This window comes from Triturus cristatus, chromosome 1_1 (assembly GCF_964204655.1).
Source record: "Triturus cristatus chromosome 1_1, aTriCri1.1, whole genome shotgun sequence".
Lineage (NCBI taxonomy): Eukaryota > Metazoa > Chordata > Amphibia > Caudata > Salamandridae > Triturus > Triturus cristatus.
This window is the reverse complement of record NC_140579.1, coordinates 16936942-16956908: the sequence shown is the minus strand read 5'-3', so window position 1 is coordinate 16956908 and position 19967 is coordinate 16936942. Positions and strand designations below refer to the sequence as shown.

At 42.1% G+C, this 19967-nt stretch overlaps 1 protein-coding gene across 9 annotated transcripts in view; it reads right to left on the bottom strand.

Moving 5' to 3' along the window:
• The window catches only part of LOC146869147 (uncharacterized), a 121227-nt gene extending 101723 nt beyond the window's left edge, over nt 1-19504 (bottom strand). For 2 of the 9 annotated variants that reach the window (XM_085639116.1, XM_085639874.1), the window contains exons 1-2: nt 19203-19489; nt 13572-14203 (exon numbers count right to left, since the gene is read on the bottom strand). The gene's annotated coding sequence lies outside the window, so the exon portion shown is untranslated. Of the gene's footprint in view, nt 1-13262; nt 13320-13571; nt 14204-19202 lie in introns of all 9 variants that reach the window. The other 7 variants (XM_085640186.1, XM_085640191.1, XR_014975126.1 and 4 more) reach the window with 7 other exon arrangements.
• Nucleotides 19505-19967: the final 463 nt, after the last annotated feature.

The window sequence follows — 19967 nt, the reverse complement described above, 5'->3', positions numbered from 1 at the left end:
ATTAAATATTAAATGTTAAATGTATTAATACGTCCTGCATATTGTGGTGTGAATGACTGTTCATTATCGTGGTTTATTGTATTAAGTTTGTTCAAGATCAAGTATCAGACCAGTTCTCAATATGCCGCTCTTTTCGAAACTAAGACAGATCACAACTAGAAAAGGGGTACTCGAAGAAGCTGTTCCCATTCCTCCTAGGGACACTCCAGGGTACTTCATGTATCATAAACACGGCCTAGACGCTATATTATTTCTTGATCTATGGGTAGACTACACTAAGGAATTACCAGAAAGTCAGAGGTGGCCCGCAGCTGGGACCTGGGATGCAGATTGCATCGTGAAAGTAGAGGAAGAATTATGGAAAAAGAAAGCCAGACAGTCACAGAAAGACGCCATTGAATTATGGCGTAAAGAATCGTATAGACGCACAGAAAAAGCACGTAGACAGGAAGAGAAGAGTAAAGAGAATTCAAATAAAGTTCGAGAAAATCTATTAATTGAAGAAGGTACACGAGTAAAATCAGAACAAGTAGACCGACAAAGAAATGCCCTTATAAAGGGTATGTATCCCCTTCTGGCCGAGGGATTACCTAAGGCTATTCCGGGGATACCAAAAGACTTGCCACCCCCATTATTTCCAATAAAAGTACATCCTAAGGGGCATCCTAGAACCGCAGAAGATGTTTTCCTTTCCTCATATTTAGATGACGCAGCTCCCGAGTATGCTAACCCCGCCCCACATAGACCGTCGGCCGGGGAGGTTCAACGCCAAGATCCTGTATCTGTATCTCTACAACAACAAAACCTGACACAAAATCCGGCAAGCACGTCCGTTTCCACATCTGTTCCTACAGCTACTTCTATAACTATGTCCACACCTATAGTTGCTGTATCGCGTTCTACGAACCCTTTCACGCCCGATACTCCAGACGGAGCTACTGGAGGTGCTACCAACATTTTTTCTACGCCACCCAGAGTAAATAAACCTACCTTTCAAGAGTCAGCACATCCACGTACCCCCAAACTCATAAATGCCCGCACGCTTAAGGAACTTCTAGTAGATTGTAGATATGACCCTGTGCCCGGCAAAGAGGACGAAATGATCATGGCATCATTACGTATCAGACGAGCCGCGGTGTATTTAGGGAAGTTACCAGGAATGACTGTGCATCTAGATAATATATATCATTATGTCCAAACAGGGCGAGATTCTGAAAGTATTAACAGAGCTATGGAATACCAGAAAGTGGAGATACAGGGGGAACTGTTACGTTTCCTCATAAATTGTGTGATCAGAAATCAAGACCGACCGGGGGTAGATCCGGAAATAATGCAAACTCTTACCAGATGGAGCCAGAATATATCAGAAGGGAGACATGATAGGCAAAAATGTATAATAGCCATGTGCCGAAAGATCCGTAAAGAATTAGAACGCCTACACGAAGAAAGATTAGCGGTAGACCAGTTTGAACAAAACGAGGAGGAGGAAGGATCAGGACTGTCCACAGGACAGTCAGAAACCATAGCCTATGTAGGTAGAGGAAGATCTTGTAATAGTACTAGATATTTTACTGACCCGATACGTCCGATATGTCCAGATAATAGCAGGAATTTCCAAACACCTATAATAAATATGAGGTCCCCCGAGCATTCGTTCCAAGCCGCTGACAAATTACTGCGAGAACGAAGGGGTTATCATTTACTCGATTCTATGGATGAACAAGAATTAGCCAGGTCAGCCGTTCATTGGGTTGACAGTCCCGGAAAATATGGTGATGATACAGTAGCACACACATTTTTGAACCTCACCCCAGATGAACAGCGTTTAGCTGGGATTTATATGATTCAACAACTTCTTATACTATATAAAAGCCAACATTCAGATCCTGGTCCCTTACCTGATATATTGACTGAATTACTCACGAATAGATGGAAAGGTTCAGGTACTAAGTTAATTAAGGAAATACTAGAATCCAGAAGGCAGTACATTCTTTTTGTATGTCCAGAACATGATTCACTGCCCATCAAGGAAAGACCGATGTATTACATGGACAGACAGAATCCCTTACGAGAAGTACACCCAATAAAGTGCGAGGACAATCAGTTTAAACGTGTATATGTATATACGCCCATATCAAAAATAGAATTGTTAGAAATGAAGAAAGTGGTACCCAGTCATGACAAAGACCCAGCGGGTTTCCACCGAGAAATTAAAGACATGTTACTCATGGGAGAGTATACCTATCCCGACATTATGACAATATTAAAGGTATTAATGCCTGCTGGCATTTATGAAAAACTCAAGGAAAAAGAGTGGGAGGTAGGAGACCAAAAGATAGACTGGACAGCATTAGAAAATGAAGAAAAGGCCCGAGGTCCAGGTTCGGGGCTTGGGGACAAAACTAAAGCACTACCAGGTTTACTAGTACAGGTACTGCCACGTTTATTAACCACGAAAAAGGAAGACTGGGGTGCAATCTCAGCCTGTAAACAAAAGCAAGATGAAGACACTAGTGATTTCTATGCCCGATTCGAAAAATGTTTTGGTATAAATAGTGGTATAAAAGCAAGTAGCGAGTCATACCCACATCTGTTTGTGACAAAATTAGTTGAAAATTCCTTGCCCCAAGTGAAGAATAGAGTATTAAAATTCGAGAGTACCTGGCAAGGTAATACCCCATCACAAATGTTACAAATGTTACAGTACCATTACAATAGAATTAGAGAAGAACAAGAACATGAACAAAGACGCATGAAAGACACGAAAATGAAAATGCTAGTCTCCCAGACAGTTCCAGCTGAAGGACATAAAAAGGGTACGACACATTCTGGTGATTCAGCAGGACCTGTAAAAGGGACATGCAACTACTGTAAACAGCCAGGACATTACATACACGACTGCCCAGTCCTGAAGCGTAATATTGCCACAGGTATTACAAAAGAAAGACCACGGCCACCTAGACAGGATCAGAATGAACAAGGAGCACCGCAGCATGCACAGGCCATGCCAGCTCCACAACAGTCTATACAGTTTGTGCCAGCCGCACCAGCGTTGCCTGCTGCTGCCACACAAACCACGACACGACAGCTGTACCAGACCGCACAGTATGACTATCCTGATTATCAACGATATGCATGAACCAGCCTAGAGAGGGAAGTTGACTTACCCCTTATCGAGATCCCTGTAGACCAAGAAGGACCTTATGTACATAGTGAATTATTAGGCCAAGATAGAAAATTTTTACTTGATACAGGGGCAAGTCGAACAACTATAAAACGTAGTGAAGTTCCAGGGGCACCCCTCTCAGGCTCACAGAATATTTCCCTTGGTTTTTCAGGAAAACCTATTGTTAATGAAGTATCACAGCCTCTTCCTCTTACGATAGGACCCTTGACCAGAACTACAGATTTATTGCTTACTAAATCATGTCCAGAAAACTTGTTAGGTATAAAAACACTGAAAGCTCTAGGAGCTATAATATGTTGTTCTCCGGAAGGAGTAAGATTGTTCTTGCGTGATTTCAAAGGTCATTATGTGTCTCGAGACATGGATCCCCGACTGCAGACTTTACCCACACATTTATGGGCACAAGGCCCTACAGATGTTGGTTGCATGAACATTACACCATATCGAGTCACACTAAAGGCAGGAGTGGTACTACCACGAATGCGACAATACAAGTTACCCCCAGATGCTGTAATGGCTTTACTGCAAATCATTGACGAGCTTATTGGCCAAGGAGTGGTTGTGGAGACCGACTCCAATGTATGTAATTCACCGATAATTCCGATTCTTAAACGAACTGATCCAAAGGCTCCCCCAGTATATCGATTGGTTATTGATCTGCGCGAATTAAATAAATGTATTGTACCACAATACCCCGTAGTTCCAGACATCTCTTCATTACTGACAGCTATTGATTCCGAAGCAACGTTCTTTACTGTAATTGATCTCAAGAATGCCTTTTTTAGCGTCCCAATAGATCCGGAAAGCCAATACTTGTTCGGATTTAGTTTAAATGGACGTAGCTTTAAATTCACACGCGCACCTCAAGGATTTACAGAAAGCCCCAGCATCTATAGCCAAGCACTGAAACGAGAACTTGACAGTATACACATGCCAGTCAACACTGCTCTGCTTCAATATGTCGATGATCTGCTGATCACCGCCCGAAGCGAACCTGAATGTGAAAAAGCATCACTGACGGTTTTACAATTTCTAGCCAAAAAGGGGCACAAGGTGTCCCCTTCTAAGCTGCAATTCTGTGTCCAGCGAGTTATTTACCTTGGTCACTCGCTGTCCAAGGAGGGAAGGCAGCTTACACCAGATCGTATCCAGTTAATAGCTAACATGCCAATACCCAGGACACAAAAGGAGGTGCGGGCTTTCATACGCCTCACTTCATATTGTAGGCAGTGGATCCCTCAGTATGCATTTCTAGCAAAACCACTCATTCAATTAACAACACAGGAGGCAGCCACATCGACTGTCCTCCCTTGGACTCAGGAACACACACTAGCTTTTGAAAGCTTAAAGAAAGCTCTATGCCAAGCACCTGTTTTAGCAACACCATGTTACAGAAAACATTTTACACTCTTTGTTACAGAACGAGAAGGTACTGCCTTGTCAGTACTCACACAGGAACAAGCAGGATCACACAAACCGTGTGCTTATTTTTCTAGTACATTAGATCCCGTAGCTCAGGCTCTGCCTGCGTGCCTGAAATCAGTGGCAGCGACAGCTTTAGCAATCAGACAAAGCGATGCCATAGTGTTAGGACATCCATTGACAGTACAAGTACCACATGCAGTAGAGGTTCTTGTGAATCGAACGCAAACACAACATTTGACTATAGCACGACTTACAGGTTATGAATTAACATTGTTTCAGCCACATATAGAAATCAGACGTTGTAACACATTGAATCCTGCCACACTTTTACCTGTAAATGGAACAGACCCACTAGCTCATGATTGTATTGAAGTTATTACAATAACGACGAAACCCAGACAAGACTTGACAGATGTCCCATTGTCAGATCCAGACCTGACGTTGTATGTAGATGGTTCATGTATGAGAACAAGTACAGGAGAGTTAGTGGCCGCTTACGCAGTCACAACAGACACTGAAATTATCGAAACCAAGTGTATAAATACCTTGTCCGCTCAAGCAGCAGAGCTCGTCGCTCTGACACAAGCCTGTATTCAAGCCACAAATAAAAGAGTCAACATATACACTGATTCACGTTATGCATTCGGAGTTGTACATGACTTCGGCGTACTATGGCGAGAGAGAGGTTATTTAACTTCTCACGGTGCCCACATTCAGCACGGACCCCTCATTCATGCCTTATTAGATGCAATACATTTACCCATTGCAATATCGATTATGAAATGCAAAGCTCATACGAAAATTACTGATATCATTTCTCAAGGCAATGATCTAGCTGACAGAACAGCTAAACAGACTGCTCAAACTCAAACATCCGATATGACAAAGACAATAGTCCAGACGCCAACACATTGCATGATGGTTAAGGATCCCGCTCTTGATGTAATTGACATACAGACACATGCTACTCCAGACGAAATAAGGAAATGGACTGAATTAGGAGGGATCCAAACAGATCAAGGATGGATGACGAAGGAAAAATCTGTGTGGTTCCTTCCTGATTCAATGATCCAAGTCATTATTAACACTGTCCATAGTCCAGCGCATCTAGGAGAGAAAGCTATGCTAGACAGCATTCAACACATTTGGTTCAACAAACATTTACGAGCAGCAGCGAAACAAAAAGTTCGTACCTGTATGATCTGTTGTCAGTTCAACCCAGGAAAAAGCATTCCCGTAGAGCAGGGTGGATTTCAGCCTCCTGATCACCCTTTTGAAATCCTCCAGATGGATTATATCCAGATGGAACGATGTCGAGGATTCAAATATGTTCTCGTAGTTGTCTGTGCTCTTTCCCGGTGGACAGAGGCATACCCGGTTTCAGATTACACTGCCCCGACTACTGCCAAACAGTTAGTTCGAGAATTCTTCCCACGATACGGTTTACCACGTGCTGTCTACTCAGATAACGGCCAGCCGTTCTCATCCGAACTAATGAAACACGTTTCACTTTTGTTAGGTTATCAGTGGAAATTCCACTGTGTCCGACACCCCGAGGCAGCAGGTCTCGTGGAAAGACATAATCAGACCCTGAAAATTAGATTGTCCAAAATATGCAGGGAGAAAGGTGTCGACTGGGTAGTAGCATTACCAGTTGCACTCTTTTACATGAGAATGGTAGCACACTCTCGAACAGGGCTATCCCCGTATGAGGTGATCTTTGGCAGACCACCAAATATGTGGGGGACGCCTATACCACGTAAAATAACTGATATTGACTGTAATATGCTGACAGATTATTTGGCTTCCTTGATGTCTGCACTACAATCTTGTCGTTCACAGGTAGCTGCAGCTTTTCCTGACAACACTGAGGTGAAACCCCATGACGTAATTCCGGGGGATCTCGTTTTAGTGAGGAACTTTGATCGAAAGACTCAGCTGGATCCTAGGTGGAGGTCGCCGCAATTGGTCTTGCTCACCACAAGGACAGCCGTGAAGATCGAAGGCAGAAAAGGCTGGGTACATTCAAGTCATATCAAGAAATTTTATGGACTACCATCAGATGTGAAAACCACACCTCGCGTGTCTTCACCCATTGACTCAAAACTTCCTTTGGTTGACTCTAGCAGTCACGAACATTATAAACTAAAACTCAGGTCTAATCAGTCGGGCAGTTTGATTGTTTAAGTCCTCTCCAAGGTGAAGCGGTTGAATTTGTCTCTGACATGTATCCCTTAGATCTGAATAGAGAAAAAACCCGAAAAATGTTGAAACGACATGCATACTGTAGATCACTGCGTAGTCATTGCACAGTGACGTTATTAATTTTGTTCTTCTTAAGTCTTTTAATAATTATTGCAAGTATATTGTTGCACATATATCATCCTATTTCTAGACATGTTTATAATGTTACTGCTGAACATTCTTTTAGTGAATTACCTCCACATGAATTGTCTTACAGATTTGCGCTGCGCAATAACACTTTTATTAGTATGTTACATCATTCCCATCAGGTTAGCAATGCTACAAATTGTTGGATATGTGGCCGACTCCCTCCCTATCAGAACTATAAAGGAATTCTACCTCTTTTTCCATACCCGTTCACACACAACGGCTCCTGTGGAGCATGGTTTAGCTTAATTAATTCCTTAGATTCAAATTCTGCAGTTTATCAAGACAACTGGGTATGGGGAAATCTGAACTTAGTTTTACTTAAAGTCTGCCACCCCAACAAGGAGGGACTTCCCAAAAGAACAGGAACTGATCTAGAAAATGAAGTATATGGATTAGGTAATTTTACACTTAATCTCCTGATCTTGAATGTCGAATCCGAAGCTAATCCAAGTTTGCCCGCCATGTCAGTATTTCCAGTAAAAGGTGAATTATGTGTGAGAAAGAATGGTTCCATACATATGGGCCATAGTAGATGCACCACTGTAATAGAATTCAGTGATCAAGGCAAGTCGACATTTAGAGCTTCCCGCCATTCCTATTTTATATGTGGTCAGACGGCATATGTACGTTTGCCTCTAGACTGGGATGGTATCTGCTACATTGGATTCCTTTTGCCACCTGTTTTTCTAGCTCCTCCTGATTATCACAGAAATACTCATTTAGTACACAATAGAGAAAGGAGAGATCTCCCAATAGTCGATTACACTGAAACAGCATGGGAAAAATACACAGATTTCAATAAAGGTCTCTTTCCCTATATAGGTACCGTTACTAATAGTAAGCTGATACGTAGATTAACTCGAACCCTTGAAGCAGTAGTGAACGAAACTATTTCCGCCTTAGGCAATTTAACAGAAGAGCAGTCTGCCATGCGGATTGTTGTGCTTCAAAATCGTCTTGTCCTTGACGTCATCCTGGCTGATAGGGGCGGAGCTTGTAGGGTCATCGGGTCAAGCTGTTGCGTATTCATACCAGAAAATTCGCCATCTGTATATAAAGCTATAACGCGCCTTCATAAGATTGTGAGCCAGATACACCAGAATCCAGGCACTTGGACTTGGTCCGGGTGGTTTTGGAGCGTGTTATCAGCCTGGGGATGGAGAGTTCTATCCTTCCTAGGTATTGGCCTTCTCATACTATTCAGTTGCTGCTTATGCCTGCAATGTGGACCAGCGATTTGTGGTCTGTGTGCCACATCGTGTATTCCACATCAAAATTTTCGTTCAAAATCCCGGAAGAAGAAAGAAGAACAAATGATGTTATATGAACAGATCAATGGATTGATGAAGATTGATATCTCTTGACGGGCAAGTAGGGGACAAGGAGGGAATGTGGAAATATGGATTTTTCTGGTCAGTTATGTCCCCTATCTTGGACCCCAACGGTTCTATGTACATGTTACAAGTACATGTATGTTCCCTCCAGTTCCAGTTATGAAGACGCAAATACATGTGCGTCCACCGTTAACATGTCCTCTTTCAGATCCGCCATGAATGGGCCGGATATTCCATTCCTAAGTACGAAAGGCCACCGCCTTTATATGGTTCACTTATGCCATTTTACAGTTCAGACGAGTAGGCCCTGATTCTGTCATCAAGCTTTTCTTGCTTTCTGTCTCTGAAGCTCCAGTCCGAGCCTGCATCTGTGACCATGAACTTTGTCTCATCCTCTGCGCGGCTCACGATGCCTGACATCAGCTTGCTGCCTGCCAAGAACTGTATTTCACCTTCGAAATTATCTGCTCCGTTCCCTGCCCAATGCATTCCTGTCTAGTAGTTTAAGTAAACATTCTGCCAACTACCGAGCAGAGGCCCGGCTTCTCTGTCTTTACGCAAGTAATTCATAGCCCTGTTACTATGGAAGAATTCCTGCCCTCGCATCTAGTGTAGACACTTAGACGCTTGTACACGCACTAACAGTCAGTATAGTCAGTATAGAATAAGATTCTACTCCAAGAAGGCCTCTCTTTTGGATAACATAGTTCTTTAAACATAGGATGTTAGATATGACTTGGGATTAGGTTGACTTGACCCTCTAGACATCTGTCGCCACATGTAGAGCTAAATGTCAAGTCCCCTTCACCCCCTAGCTGCACGTCAATCACACGTCATGCTGCTGCGCGCGCATTTCTGCCAAGTATTTCTGCTAACATTGCGAAATTCTTTCATGGAACCACCCCATTATGACATCATACCTGATGACGTTCCTTTGTTACGCCCAATCACGCCCATTTTCATTACGCATGAATAATGTTATCTTCCTTATCAATTGTTACGCCTCTCGCATTTGCTTCACTGTAATGCCTATTGTATAAAAGTAATTAATTATCAATAATGTATGTACTTCACTTCCTGAGCCTCCGTGGTGATGGAACCTGGAGTCCACGATTTCGAAATCATCCATTGGAATAAAGCCCGTTCCTAACCTCTAATACCACGGATTCTGCCTCTTATTTATTGAGCTATTTTTATTATGTTCTGTATCAAATTAAGTCCCGGTAATTAAATTATTTACCACACTCATATGGGGCAACAATCGACGTAGGGCTGCTCTCGTCAAGTTGCAGCTCCCCATAGATAAGAGTGCTGGGCGCTCCGCCATTTGAAGCATACTATCTGACTGCCCAGCTCCAGTGGCTGTTGTCTTGGACTGTGGGGCAGTACATGTGAAAGGCCTGCACAGAACAGTCGATCTTGCCAATACCAACGGTGCGGGGCTTACTTCTTCCATAAAAGAACAATAACAGGAGTAAGGCCCATTAGCCCAGGTGAGACCGGGCGCAATATGCAACAAACAACAATGTCTTAACTGGAAGTCATTAAAGAAGGAGAGTAAAAACAGTGATATCAATCACAATGGGGACACGGAACAAAGGAAGGGAGACCACAGCGAGAATGATAGGGTGAAAAGTTATTATTTGGAGATAGTTAAGCAGCACTATAGTACAAATTAATATACAATGACCATAACACACAGAGTAAGCACTGGGCGTGCTAGTGATGGTGAGCGGCGCAGTGACACCGGGGTGAAGAGAACAGCATGAACGGCGATAATGAGTAAAAGAATTATGGTCAAAATTACAAAAAATTATATACCGTGTTGGTATTCAGGGTTTAAGACAAATAAACTGACCACAACAGCGCCAAAGTTCTAGGCTGCGTAGTCGATGGCGTTTCAACCTGAATGATTTCAGGTCCTCATCAGGAGAATGGTCGTTAGTTTAGAGGTAGAGCTAAGTAGGTCAAGGAATGAATCAAGCGTCCGGGTAAGAACTAACCGCATGTGGTGCACACAGCGCGGTGTCTGGGATCCGTGCCCATGGAGTGGGTCCAACTGCGTGAAGAGTAGCAGGAGTGATTTCAATTGGAAAAACTGATATGAATGGCGGTCGCGGAGGTTTGGTGAATCGAAGGAGGCGTCAATCCAAGGTGACTGCGCGCGGTGGCGGTCAGGGTATCGAGGAGCTGGGGTCGAGGAGTCACCCACCTTACTCCCTGGGACGAGTGAAGCATCCGGGAGCTTCACTCGTCCCAGGTTGGTTTTTCCAATTGAAATCACTCCTGCTACTCTTCACGCAGTTGGACCCACAACATGGGCACAGACACGGACCCCAGACACCGCGCTGTGTGCACCACATGCAGTTAGTTCTTACCCGGACCCTTGATTCATTCCTTGACCTACTTAGCTCTACCTCCAAACTAATGACCATTGTCCTTATGAGGACCTTAAATCATTCAGGTTGAAACTCCATTGATTACTCAGCCTAGAACTTTGGCGCTGTTGTGGTCAACTTATTTGTCTTGAACCCTGAATACCAACACTCTATATACATTTTTTGTAATTTTGACCACAATTCTTTTACTCATTATCGCCGTTCACGCGGTTCTCTTCACCACTGTGTCACTGCGCCGCTCTCCATCACAAGCACACCCAGTGCTCACTTTGTGTTTTATGGTCATTGTATATTAATTTGTACTGCAGTGCTGCTTAACTACCTCCAAATGATAACTTTTTTACCCTACCATTCTCGTTGTGGTCGCCCTTCCTTTGATCCCTGTCCCTATTGTGATTGATATCACTGTTTTTACTGTCCTGTTTTAATAACTTCCAGTTACTTCTTCCATAGGCGCTCCTCCCCATCACCATTGCCCATACAAGTAGCAGTGGCCCGGAAGTGCTTGGTCCGAATACCCCGCCTCTCTCGCAGCTCTCCAATATATGCCCCGACCTTCGCCCTGGTCGGGTAACCCCGGTCCCTGGGATTCTATACTGTCTGCGAACTGAAGGTCTGGACAAAATGCCTGATACTCACCCTGGGAGATCTCTTCACCGAAGGTCACCTTGTTTGAGTAGCTGACTGAGGACTACAACCTCCCACCAGGCCAATTCTTACAGGGTACAGGTGCAGAGATGCCCGCCGCGCACTCTGAGCTTCAGGCAATCTTGTCCACAACAACAAACCTGACATTACTGATATTTCTTTTGATGAACAATCATATGGGCACAAGTAGTCCACTCAATGTGACCCAACTGTATCTATTTCAAAAATACTTTTTATTCAATTTGTTGAAACAATATTTACATCTCTTATTAGTTAAATACAATTCTGCTGCTTCTACACAAACACCACAACCATAATTTAGATACCAACTGGATTGGAACCAACACAGAAAATTATTTTTGACAACATAGACAAAGACAAATCATACATATAACTGAGACGAAACATATAACACAACCATCACAAGATTGCTCAAATAGATTGACCTTCATTTAAACCTTCCTTAAATCTTACAGTGGAGCAAGGTCAAGCAGTGTGTATTTTTTTTTATTTAAAAAAAGATTGTGCACTGTTAAAGTAAAAAATGTGCTGAATTTACAAATTTAGTAGAACAGGCACAGATGAATTTCTTTCTATCACACTTGTTTGAGATGCGTTTCGAACCCCACATTTAGTATCTTGGGGTTTTCTTCAGGACCAAAAACGATTCCTAGAGATCAGCCGATCTCGACTGAAACAAATCAGATGGCCTCTTCAAAATTTTAAATGTCAAGGCCGGACACAGTTTTCACTCGTGCTATAGGTCAATTGTGTTTATTTTGAAGACTCTTGTAGAGTCTTCTTGCGTGTAAATGGACACTGCTGTAGTTTTCTAATTTCTGAAATGGCGTCAATTATTTTCTTCTCCGAGTCTTGCCGCGAAGGCAATCTTGAACATGGGCGATGATAGGCACCTCATCACTTGGCTTTACAAAGCCTTCTGGGAACTAGCAGATGACCCCCTAGCAGCGCTATGCCAAAAATGGGAAGAGGACTTTGGGAGGGTACTACAAGATAGAGTGGAGCAGAGCGCTGGAGTTCCCCAAGCATGTCTCCCGCATTTCTCAGTTCAATAACATACAGTTCTATATTCTGCATAAGGCCTACCTAACCCCATCACAACTGAATCGCTATTTTCTCCGAGGCACAAATAGGCTGCCTGCGCATCCCCCCCCCCCCCCCCCCTCCACAATGGGACACCCTCTTAATGCACTTCCACCTGGTGGTGGGGAATGATCTTCCTCCATGTAACATGCCAAAGTTGTACAACATGGTTATAGAACGAGTCCAAATGCATTAAGGTTGCACCCAGAGTCTGCAAATATGCAATATGTTGTAGCGTAACATTACGTAGTCTTATGAAGAGTACGAAGAATGCAATTGTTAAAATCAAGAGGATGTTCGTACAATCGAACGATGGTCAAACAAAAGCATACAATCAATATGTACGGGCATAGGTACTGTATTATGTGTATGATGTATGGGAAAAGATACATTACAATTCCCAGAATGCAGCGGGCGTCCAATAAGGAATTCAAATTTAAGTCACAGCCAAAATCAGGAGAAAATAAGCAAAAATATCATCAGGAGGATGGATAGTACGCAAAGTACAGATATTTCCATCAAGCCTCTTGAAGGGCTGCACGGAATTATCAGGAAGCAGCCCGATGAGAAAAGGTTACGTACTCGGGTTATAGTCAGGCATGAGAACATAGGGTCAAAAGAGACAGGGAAACAATGGCAGGTATATACCAGAAATTCAAAGTTTCAGTAGCCAGGGTGCGGGAAGGCAGACGTCACCGTGGGAAAAGAGTGTCCAGGGGAGAGCGACAGAGGCATGGCTCATGCAGTATAAAAATATTATTAGGGTCTTACCGTGGGAAGTAGCAACAGGGCGTAACTCCAATGCAGCGGCAGATACATAAAAAGATTCTAAAATAAAGGGTATAGGCTAGGTAAGTGTTGTATATCATGTCCTTTATTTTGGTTCGAGTTGGTTGTATACACTGCATCCTATTGGTTGGCTCTTGCCCACGTAACTTAGAATCCTCACCACATATTTAGCTCACGTCACCGTGAGCGTCATGCATTGTCTCTCACCAGCTGTTGCTTCACAGCCACTCTGCTTACCAGCCGACTATGGGCCTTATTATCTATAATAAATAACTTCTTTTAAATACATACTTGCGTATTGGTGTTATATTCCTGCACCGTGATACTTCATATGGCGACGAGTTCGGGATGACGATGATGAAGTAAGGCCCGCATCAGCTGACTTCGTTTGCGTGTCATTGAGGACTGCAGAAATGTATATGTCAGGCAAGTTACTAATTAATTTGTGCACTTCGAGTTGATTGGTAACTAATGGCTACTTGTTTCGTTTACTCTGCTTTTTCGTAGCGTCAAGCTATTAACGGCCGTTGTCGAATTGCCATTTGTCAGAGTTGAGGTTTTCAGAAGATATTGTTTTTCAGGCAAGTTACTACATTTTCTTTTCTGCCTTACCAACGACATATTTTTGTTAACTCTCTGACATTTTTGTGGCTTGTTATTTCGTGCATTTTAGTTGCGGAGAAATTTTCGTTAAGGTGAGAAGTCTGTTAATTGCAGAGAAATTACTCAGCATAACTGTCATTTTCCAACGTATTCAACTGACAGTTTCAACGTCAATGTCAGCTGTAACTGCAGATTGGGTTGAGGTAATCGACGCACTCTACGTGGGCATTCACATACCTATGTTACGTGACTCCATTTTGTTTCCTCAGTTCAAGTAAGTGCCGTCAGAATGTTCAGTCATCGTGATTAAGGCAACGGAACTGTTAACAGAAAACGGAGGTAATTAACACCTTTAACTGTAAACGCTTTGAAAACGCTTTGAGCACTACTGTTTGAGTTCTCTCATCTCCATGTGACTGTTATATTTTGATTAAGAAAACAATACTTTATTCACTCCATAATTTAAAATCGACAATTCATTTCTTCAATAAGTCGAGTCAAGCTGTTTGTCTCCATTAAAATTCACACAAAAAAAAAACAGAGGGTAACAATAAACGGAGGTAATAATTTCAGTATATTGAATATTGTGTTGGTCAGAATTTGAAATTGCAAAACTTGCTTTTAAAATCAAAAAAGAAAACGACTCAGGGGTAAGCAATAACATGTCTAATAATTCAAACATCAGTGCACCTGCAGCATTTCTAACTGATCCACGCAAACCGGTTATGAAATGGAAAAATTGGTTGCGCGCTTTTGAGAACTACTTGGTCGCTATTGATGGGAAGAAATATGAGGCAGAGAGAAAAAAAGCGATTATGTTTGGATTATTAGGTGCTGCAGGTCAGGAAATCTTCGACAGTTTACCAGAGTATGAGGTTCCTCCTGGTCAATTCATACCTCTTGATGATTACCAGGAAGCCATAAAGAGGTTAGAAAAGCAATTTGATGAGGAGCCAAACATAATGATAGGCAGACATTGCTTTGCCCTGCGCAAACAATTAGAAAACGAGACAATTGAAGAGTACATTGCTTGTCTACGAGTTTTAGCCACCAAATGCGGGTTTAACAAAATGGTTGATGTGTATATTCGGGACCAATTTGTTTTTTATTGTTTTGAGAAAAAGATTCAGGAGAGACTTTTGGCTTGCAGAAACCCGTCTCTACAGGAAGCCATAGACATTGCTAAGGGCATTGAACGGTCTCTTGAAAGTTCAAAAGAGCTCTCTGCTGATAGTAATTAAAAGTCTAACATTTATTTTGTTCATGAAAACAAGAAAGCTGTGAATTATAATGACAAAAGAAACAACATAAGTAACGGTACAGATTCTAACACGTTTGTCTGTTTTAGGTGTGGTTCAAGGAATCATAAAGCGGATTACACAGGATGTCCTGATCAAGGGAAGAAATGCACTAAATGCTCCAAGGTAGGGCATTTCGCAGGTGTATGTAAAAATTTCAGACCACACAAGTTTCATAAAGTTAAAGTTAGTACGGTAGATGACTTTGAAGAAGATATGTGCTCAAACATCGTTCTAACTCTTGGTGATCAATGCAAGTCTGTTAAAGGTCCGCTTGGTATAGCACACATAGGTAAGGTGGAATTGAGTATTATGGCGGATTCCGGCTCGCCTATTACCATAGTGTCTGACCAGAAATATGAAAAATATTGGCCGCATGTAGATTTACTTGCTTCTGATGTCAACCCCAAAGCTTTCGGGGATTTTGACATAAATATGTTGGGCTATTTCCATGATAATTTAAATATAAGAGGAAGATCTATTTCTACAAAGGTTTATGTCGCAGAGCGTGGCAGAAATATTGTAGGGTGGAAGGATTTAGCACGCTTGGGAATAATTCTTAAGCCAGGTGCTGATGATCCTATTGTATTGGAGGATTCCGTGGTTTCCACAATCTTTCCTTCTGATTCATTGTCTTCTGTAGACAAAGTGGAATCTGTACTATGTAAATATGAGTCTCTTTTCGAAGACAGGATAGGATGTGTCAAGGGTTTTGAGCACTCCATTAAGTTAAAGAAAAATGCAATCCCAATAAAACATAAAGGTAATGTCAATTCCTTGGTCAGTTAAATCCGATCTGCAAAATGTTCTCAACAAGTTACTAGATGAAGATGTAATTGAACAAACTGATTCAGCAAAATAGGTTTCCACTATAGTTTTGATTAAAAAGAAAAATGGCGATGTGCGCCGATTTGAGATCTCTGAACAAAAATATTTTGGTGGATTGTTATCCCTTGCCGAAGATCCAAGAGATTTTAGCAGCAACTAATGGGTCAAGATATTTTTCTCTGATTGATCTCAAATCGGCTTATCACCAAGTCAAATTGTCTGAAGAATCTAAGGAGTATACCACATTTATTACTCCATTGGGCGATTACAGATTCAGAAGACTTCCATTTGGGCTGGCTTCCTCAGCCAGTGTTTTTCAAAAGCTGATGGAATGTATTTTATTGATTGGCGTGCTGAAATTCCAAGATGATATCCTCATTCACGCCAGTACCATTGAAGGGCATACCAACATTTTAGACACTGTTCTGCACAAACTTAACGAGAGAGGCATGACGGTTTCTAAAAACAAGTGTAAGTTTCTTCAAACTGAAATAGAGAGTATTTAGGCCACATACTTAGTGGTGATGGTATTAAACCTAAACTCAATGTAGTGAAAGCAATTACAGATGCCCCCAAACCGGAGGATAAAGAATCTCTGAGATCCATTTTGGGTCTCAGCGAATAATATTCACGTTTTGTAGAAAATTACTCAGACGTGGTTGAACCATTGCGCATGTTACTGCGCAAAGGGGAAAAGTATTTGTGAACTGAAATTCAAGATGCTGCTTTTGCTAAGATCAAAAGTGCCATTGTCAGGGCCCCATCCTTAAAACCATATGACCTAGGTGGTACTAACATCATTACGGTTGATGCCTGTTCAGTAGGCATTGGTGCTGTGTTTACACAGAAAGTTAAAGGTAATGTTCACACTATAGCTTTCATTTCAAGACGACTACTGGATGCAGAAATTCATTACAGCACGATAAGAGAGGGAAGCTCTTGCCTGTGTATGGGCCGTAGAAAAACTCAAAATATACTTGTGGGGAAAACGGTTTGAGTTAATCACAGATCACAAACCGTTAACGTTCCTAATGGATGGATACGGCAGGGGAAATGGTAAAGTTTCTGCAACGCTGGTTAGGCTATTAGCCAAACTGCAAGAGTACAATTTTTCGATACAACACATAGCAGGCAAAAATAACGTAAGAGCTGACTTTTTGTCACGCTTACCGTTGAACGTTCCTGAACCCAGAGCTGAAGAAAACACTGAATGGGTAGTTTCTTATGTGAGCGATTTCAATCAATCTGTGCAGGTTTGCAATGAATCTGAATGGTTGAGTTTGTTAGAAATTGATCCTGTGCTTCTCAAAATAAAAGAATATATTTTGAGTAAATGGCCGCCTATTAGGAATGTATCTGCTAATCTCAAAACGTATGTTCAAGTTGCTGATGAGCTTTGTATTGAAAATGGTTCTCTCTTAAGGGGTGACCTTTTAATTCCACCAACAAAAGTAAGGAAAAATCTTATTGCTCTTGCTCACAAAAGCCATTTAGGTTCAACAATGGCCAAGAAATTGCTAAAACAACATTATTGGTGGCCTGGATTGGACTCAGATGTTAATTTATTTGTGGATGGTTGTGTAACTTGTCTTAAGTCGGACAAACACTGGAAGCCTCGTGTACAAGAAATGCAGTTGGTTCACATTCCTCATTCTTCTTGGAGCAAAATCGCTATTGATTTTGCCGGTCCATTTATTGTGTTAGAACATGATTCAAATTTTTTTATTGTTGTGAGCGACTATTATATGTAAATGGATTTATTTCAAATTTGTTTCAACCATAGATTCTAATTGTGTAATAAAGTTTGCGGAGACCTGTTTTTCTTTAGAAGGGTTAACTAAAACTTCAGTATCGGACAATGGGAAACAACTGGTCTCCGAGAAGATGGTCACATTTTTATGTCAAAAAGGTATCCAGCAGGAGAAAACTCCCTTTTATTCATCAAAATCAGACAAGTCGAAAGGGTCAACCGGTTCCTAAAAGTGAGTATTCAAATGGCACTTGCAGCAGGTTTTCCAGTGAAAGAATTCACTCAGGAGAGAGTAGATATGTACAACAACACAACCAACAGCGTAACTGGACAGTCTCCATTCTTCCTCACGAGAGGCAGACATAGTACCACAACTCTTACTCCCAAGTTCTCTAATCTAAATGAAAGGAATTCTAAAGTGATTGAAATTTAGGATTCACAGCTTAATGTAAAGGAAAGGATTCTGGAGCACCAATTAAAGTCTAAAGAATACCACAATAAAATTCATAGGGCCACTCTAAAGGACATTCACATAGGCGACTGGGTGATCGTCAAGAAACCTTTTGTCAAGTTTAAAGGAGAATCCAAATACTATGAGCCTAATGAAGTGGTCAAGTTGTCCAGTAGTTCAGTTCGTTTGCCCAAGTTAGGATGGAGGAGCAAAAGCGACGTCATCAAACTCAAACTTGGCCAGAAAGACTTGATACTTGAGGCAAGTAAGGAAAGTGCAGACTCAGAACAGAGTGATGCGTTGTTTGACTTTGGTACAAAGGAAGGTGGTGTGTTAGGAACAAATGACCTTTTGCTCAATGAAGATCCCAATACTAGAGCTTCCACCACTAACGGGATCTCAATGCGGCCAGCACATGATGGTTCTGAAAAAGAGTTTGAGGGTGACAGACATAGCTTATTTCAAACTTTTGTTTAAGATGCACATGTTCCAAATGTTGAAGACTCAAGTCACAATATTGCATTAAGTAATGATGCTCCGCCCTCTAATGTGTTTGAGGGTACATGCACCACTTCTGGAAGGTTATCACGTTTTCCCAACTCGTATAGAGACTACATTGTATATTAATGTTTTCTTTGAAAGAAAGAAAAAAAAGGGAGATGTTGTATATCATGTCCTTTATTTTGGTTCGAGTTGGTTGTATACACTGCATCCTATTGGTTGGCTCTTGCCCAAGTCACTTAGAATCCTCATCCCATATTTAGATCACGTCACCGTGAGCGTCATGCATTGTCTCACACCAGCTGTTGCTTCACAGCCACTATGCTTACCAGCTGACTGTGGGCCTTATTAACTATAATAAATAACTTCTTTTAAATACATACTTGCGTATTGGTGTTATATTCCTGCACCGTGATACTTCAGTAAGTCCAAATATTTAAACAATCGCCTAAATGAGAAATGGAACATGGCAGGTAAGTAGTAGGGGTTACCTGTATTGAAAAAATATTCTCTGGTGGAAGGTGCGTCTGGGCACGGGCCGAATAGAGTGCCAACAGCAGCAAGAAACGGCCAGAGGCGAAAACAAGGGTGTGTTGTGGCAAGCGAGCTGGAACGGAGTTCTAGTCACACGAAAACAGGTCACATTGGCAACAACGGAAACGGTACTTTCACGGGAGTCCACGGTGGTCAAGTGCAGTCTGAGGTGGGACAAAGAAACAGGACTGTCTGCCGGCGGGAGCAAAGGTACTTCCGGTATGTCTATTACGTATAGTAAGCACACCGACGATCGAGCTCGGGCAACAGCTGCCGCCATATTGAAATACGTGAAAGGAAAAGATGGCGCGCACAAGCAGATCTCTATGAAGGTTGAAAAGTGCCGCCATGTTGAAATCATGCTAAGTACCTAAAGTAATGACCTAAGTAGGAGGTGTCAGACTCTTCTGCATAGAAATGCAATGGCGCTAAATAAGTAAAAATGAAAAGAATAAAATAACATGTACAAAAATAAAATAAGGAGCGACCCTTGACCCTGTCTTCATGCAGGTCGCTCCCCCTCACCACACAGCTCCACCAGTGGGACGGTGTGTCCCTTCATCACCGCTGCCGCAGGTTCGAGGCTCCTCTGCCTCGGTAGGCAGGTAGTGCTGATTTCTTGTCTTGCATTCCTGTGTTACTGTATTGCGATTGTATTGTTTCCCTCGTCCTTTTCCCCTGTGCCCCCTGTTTTTTGCCTTCTGTAACCCCTTGCCCCCTGT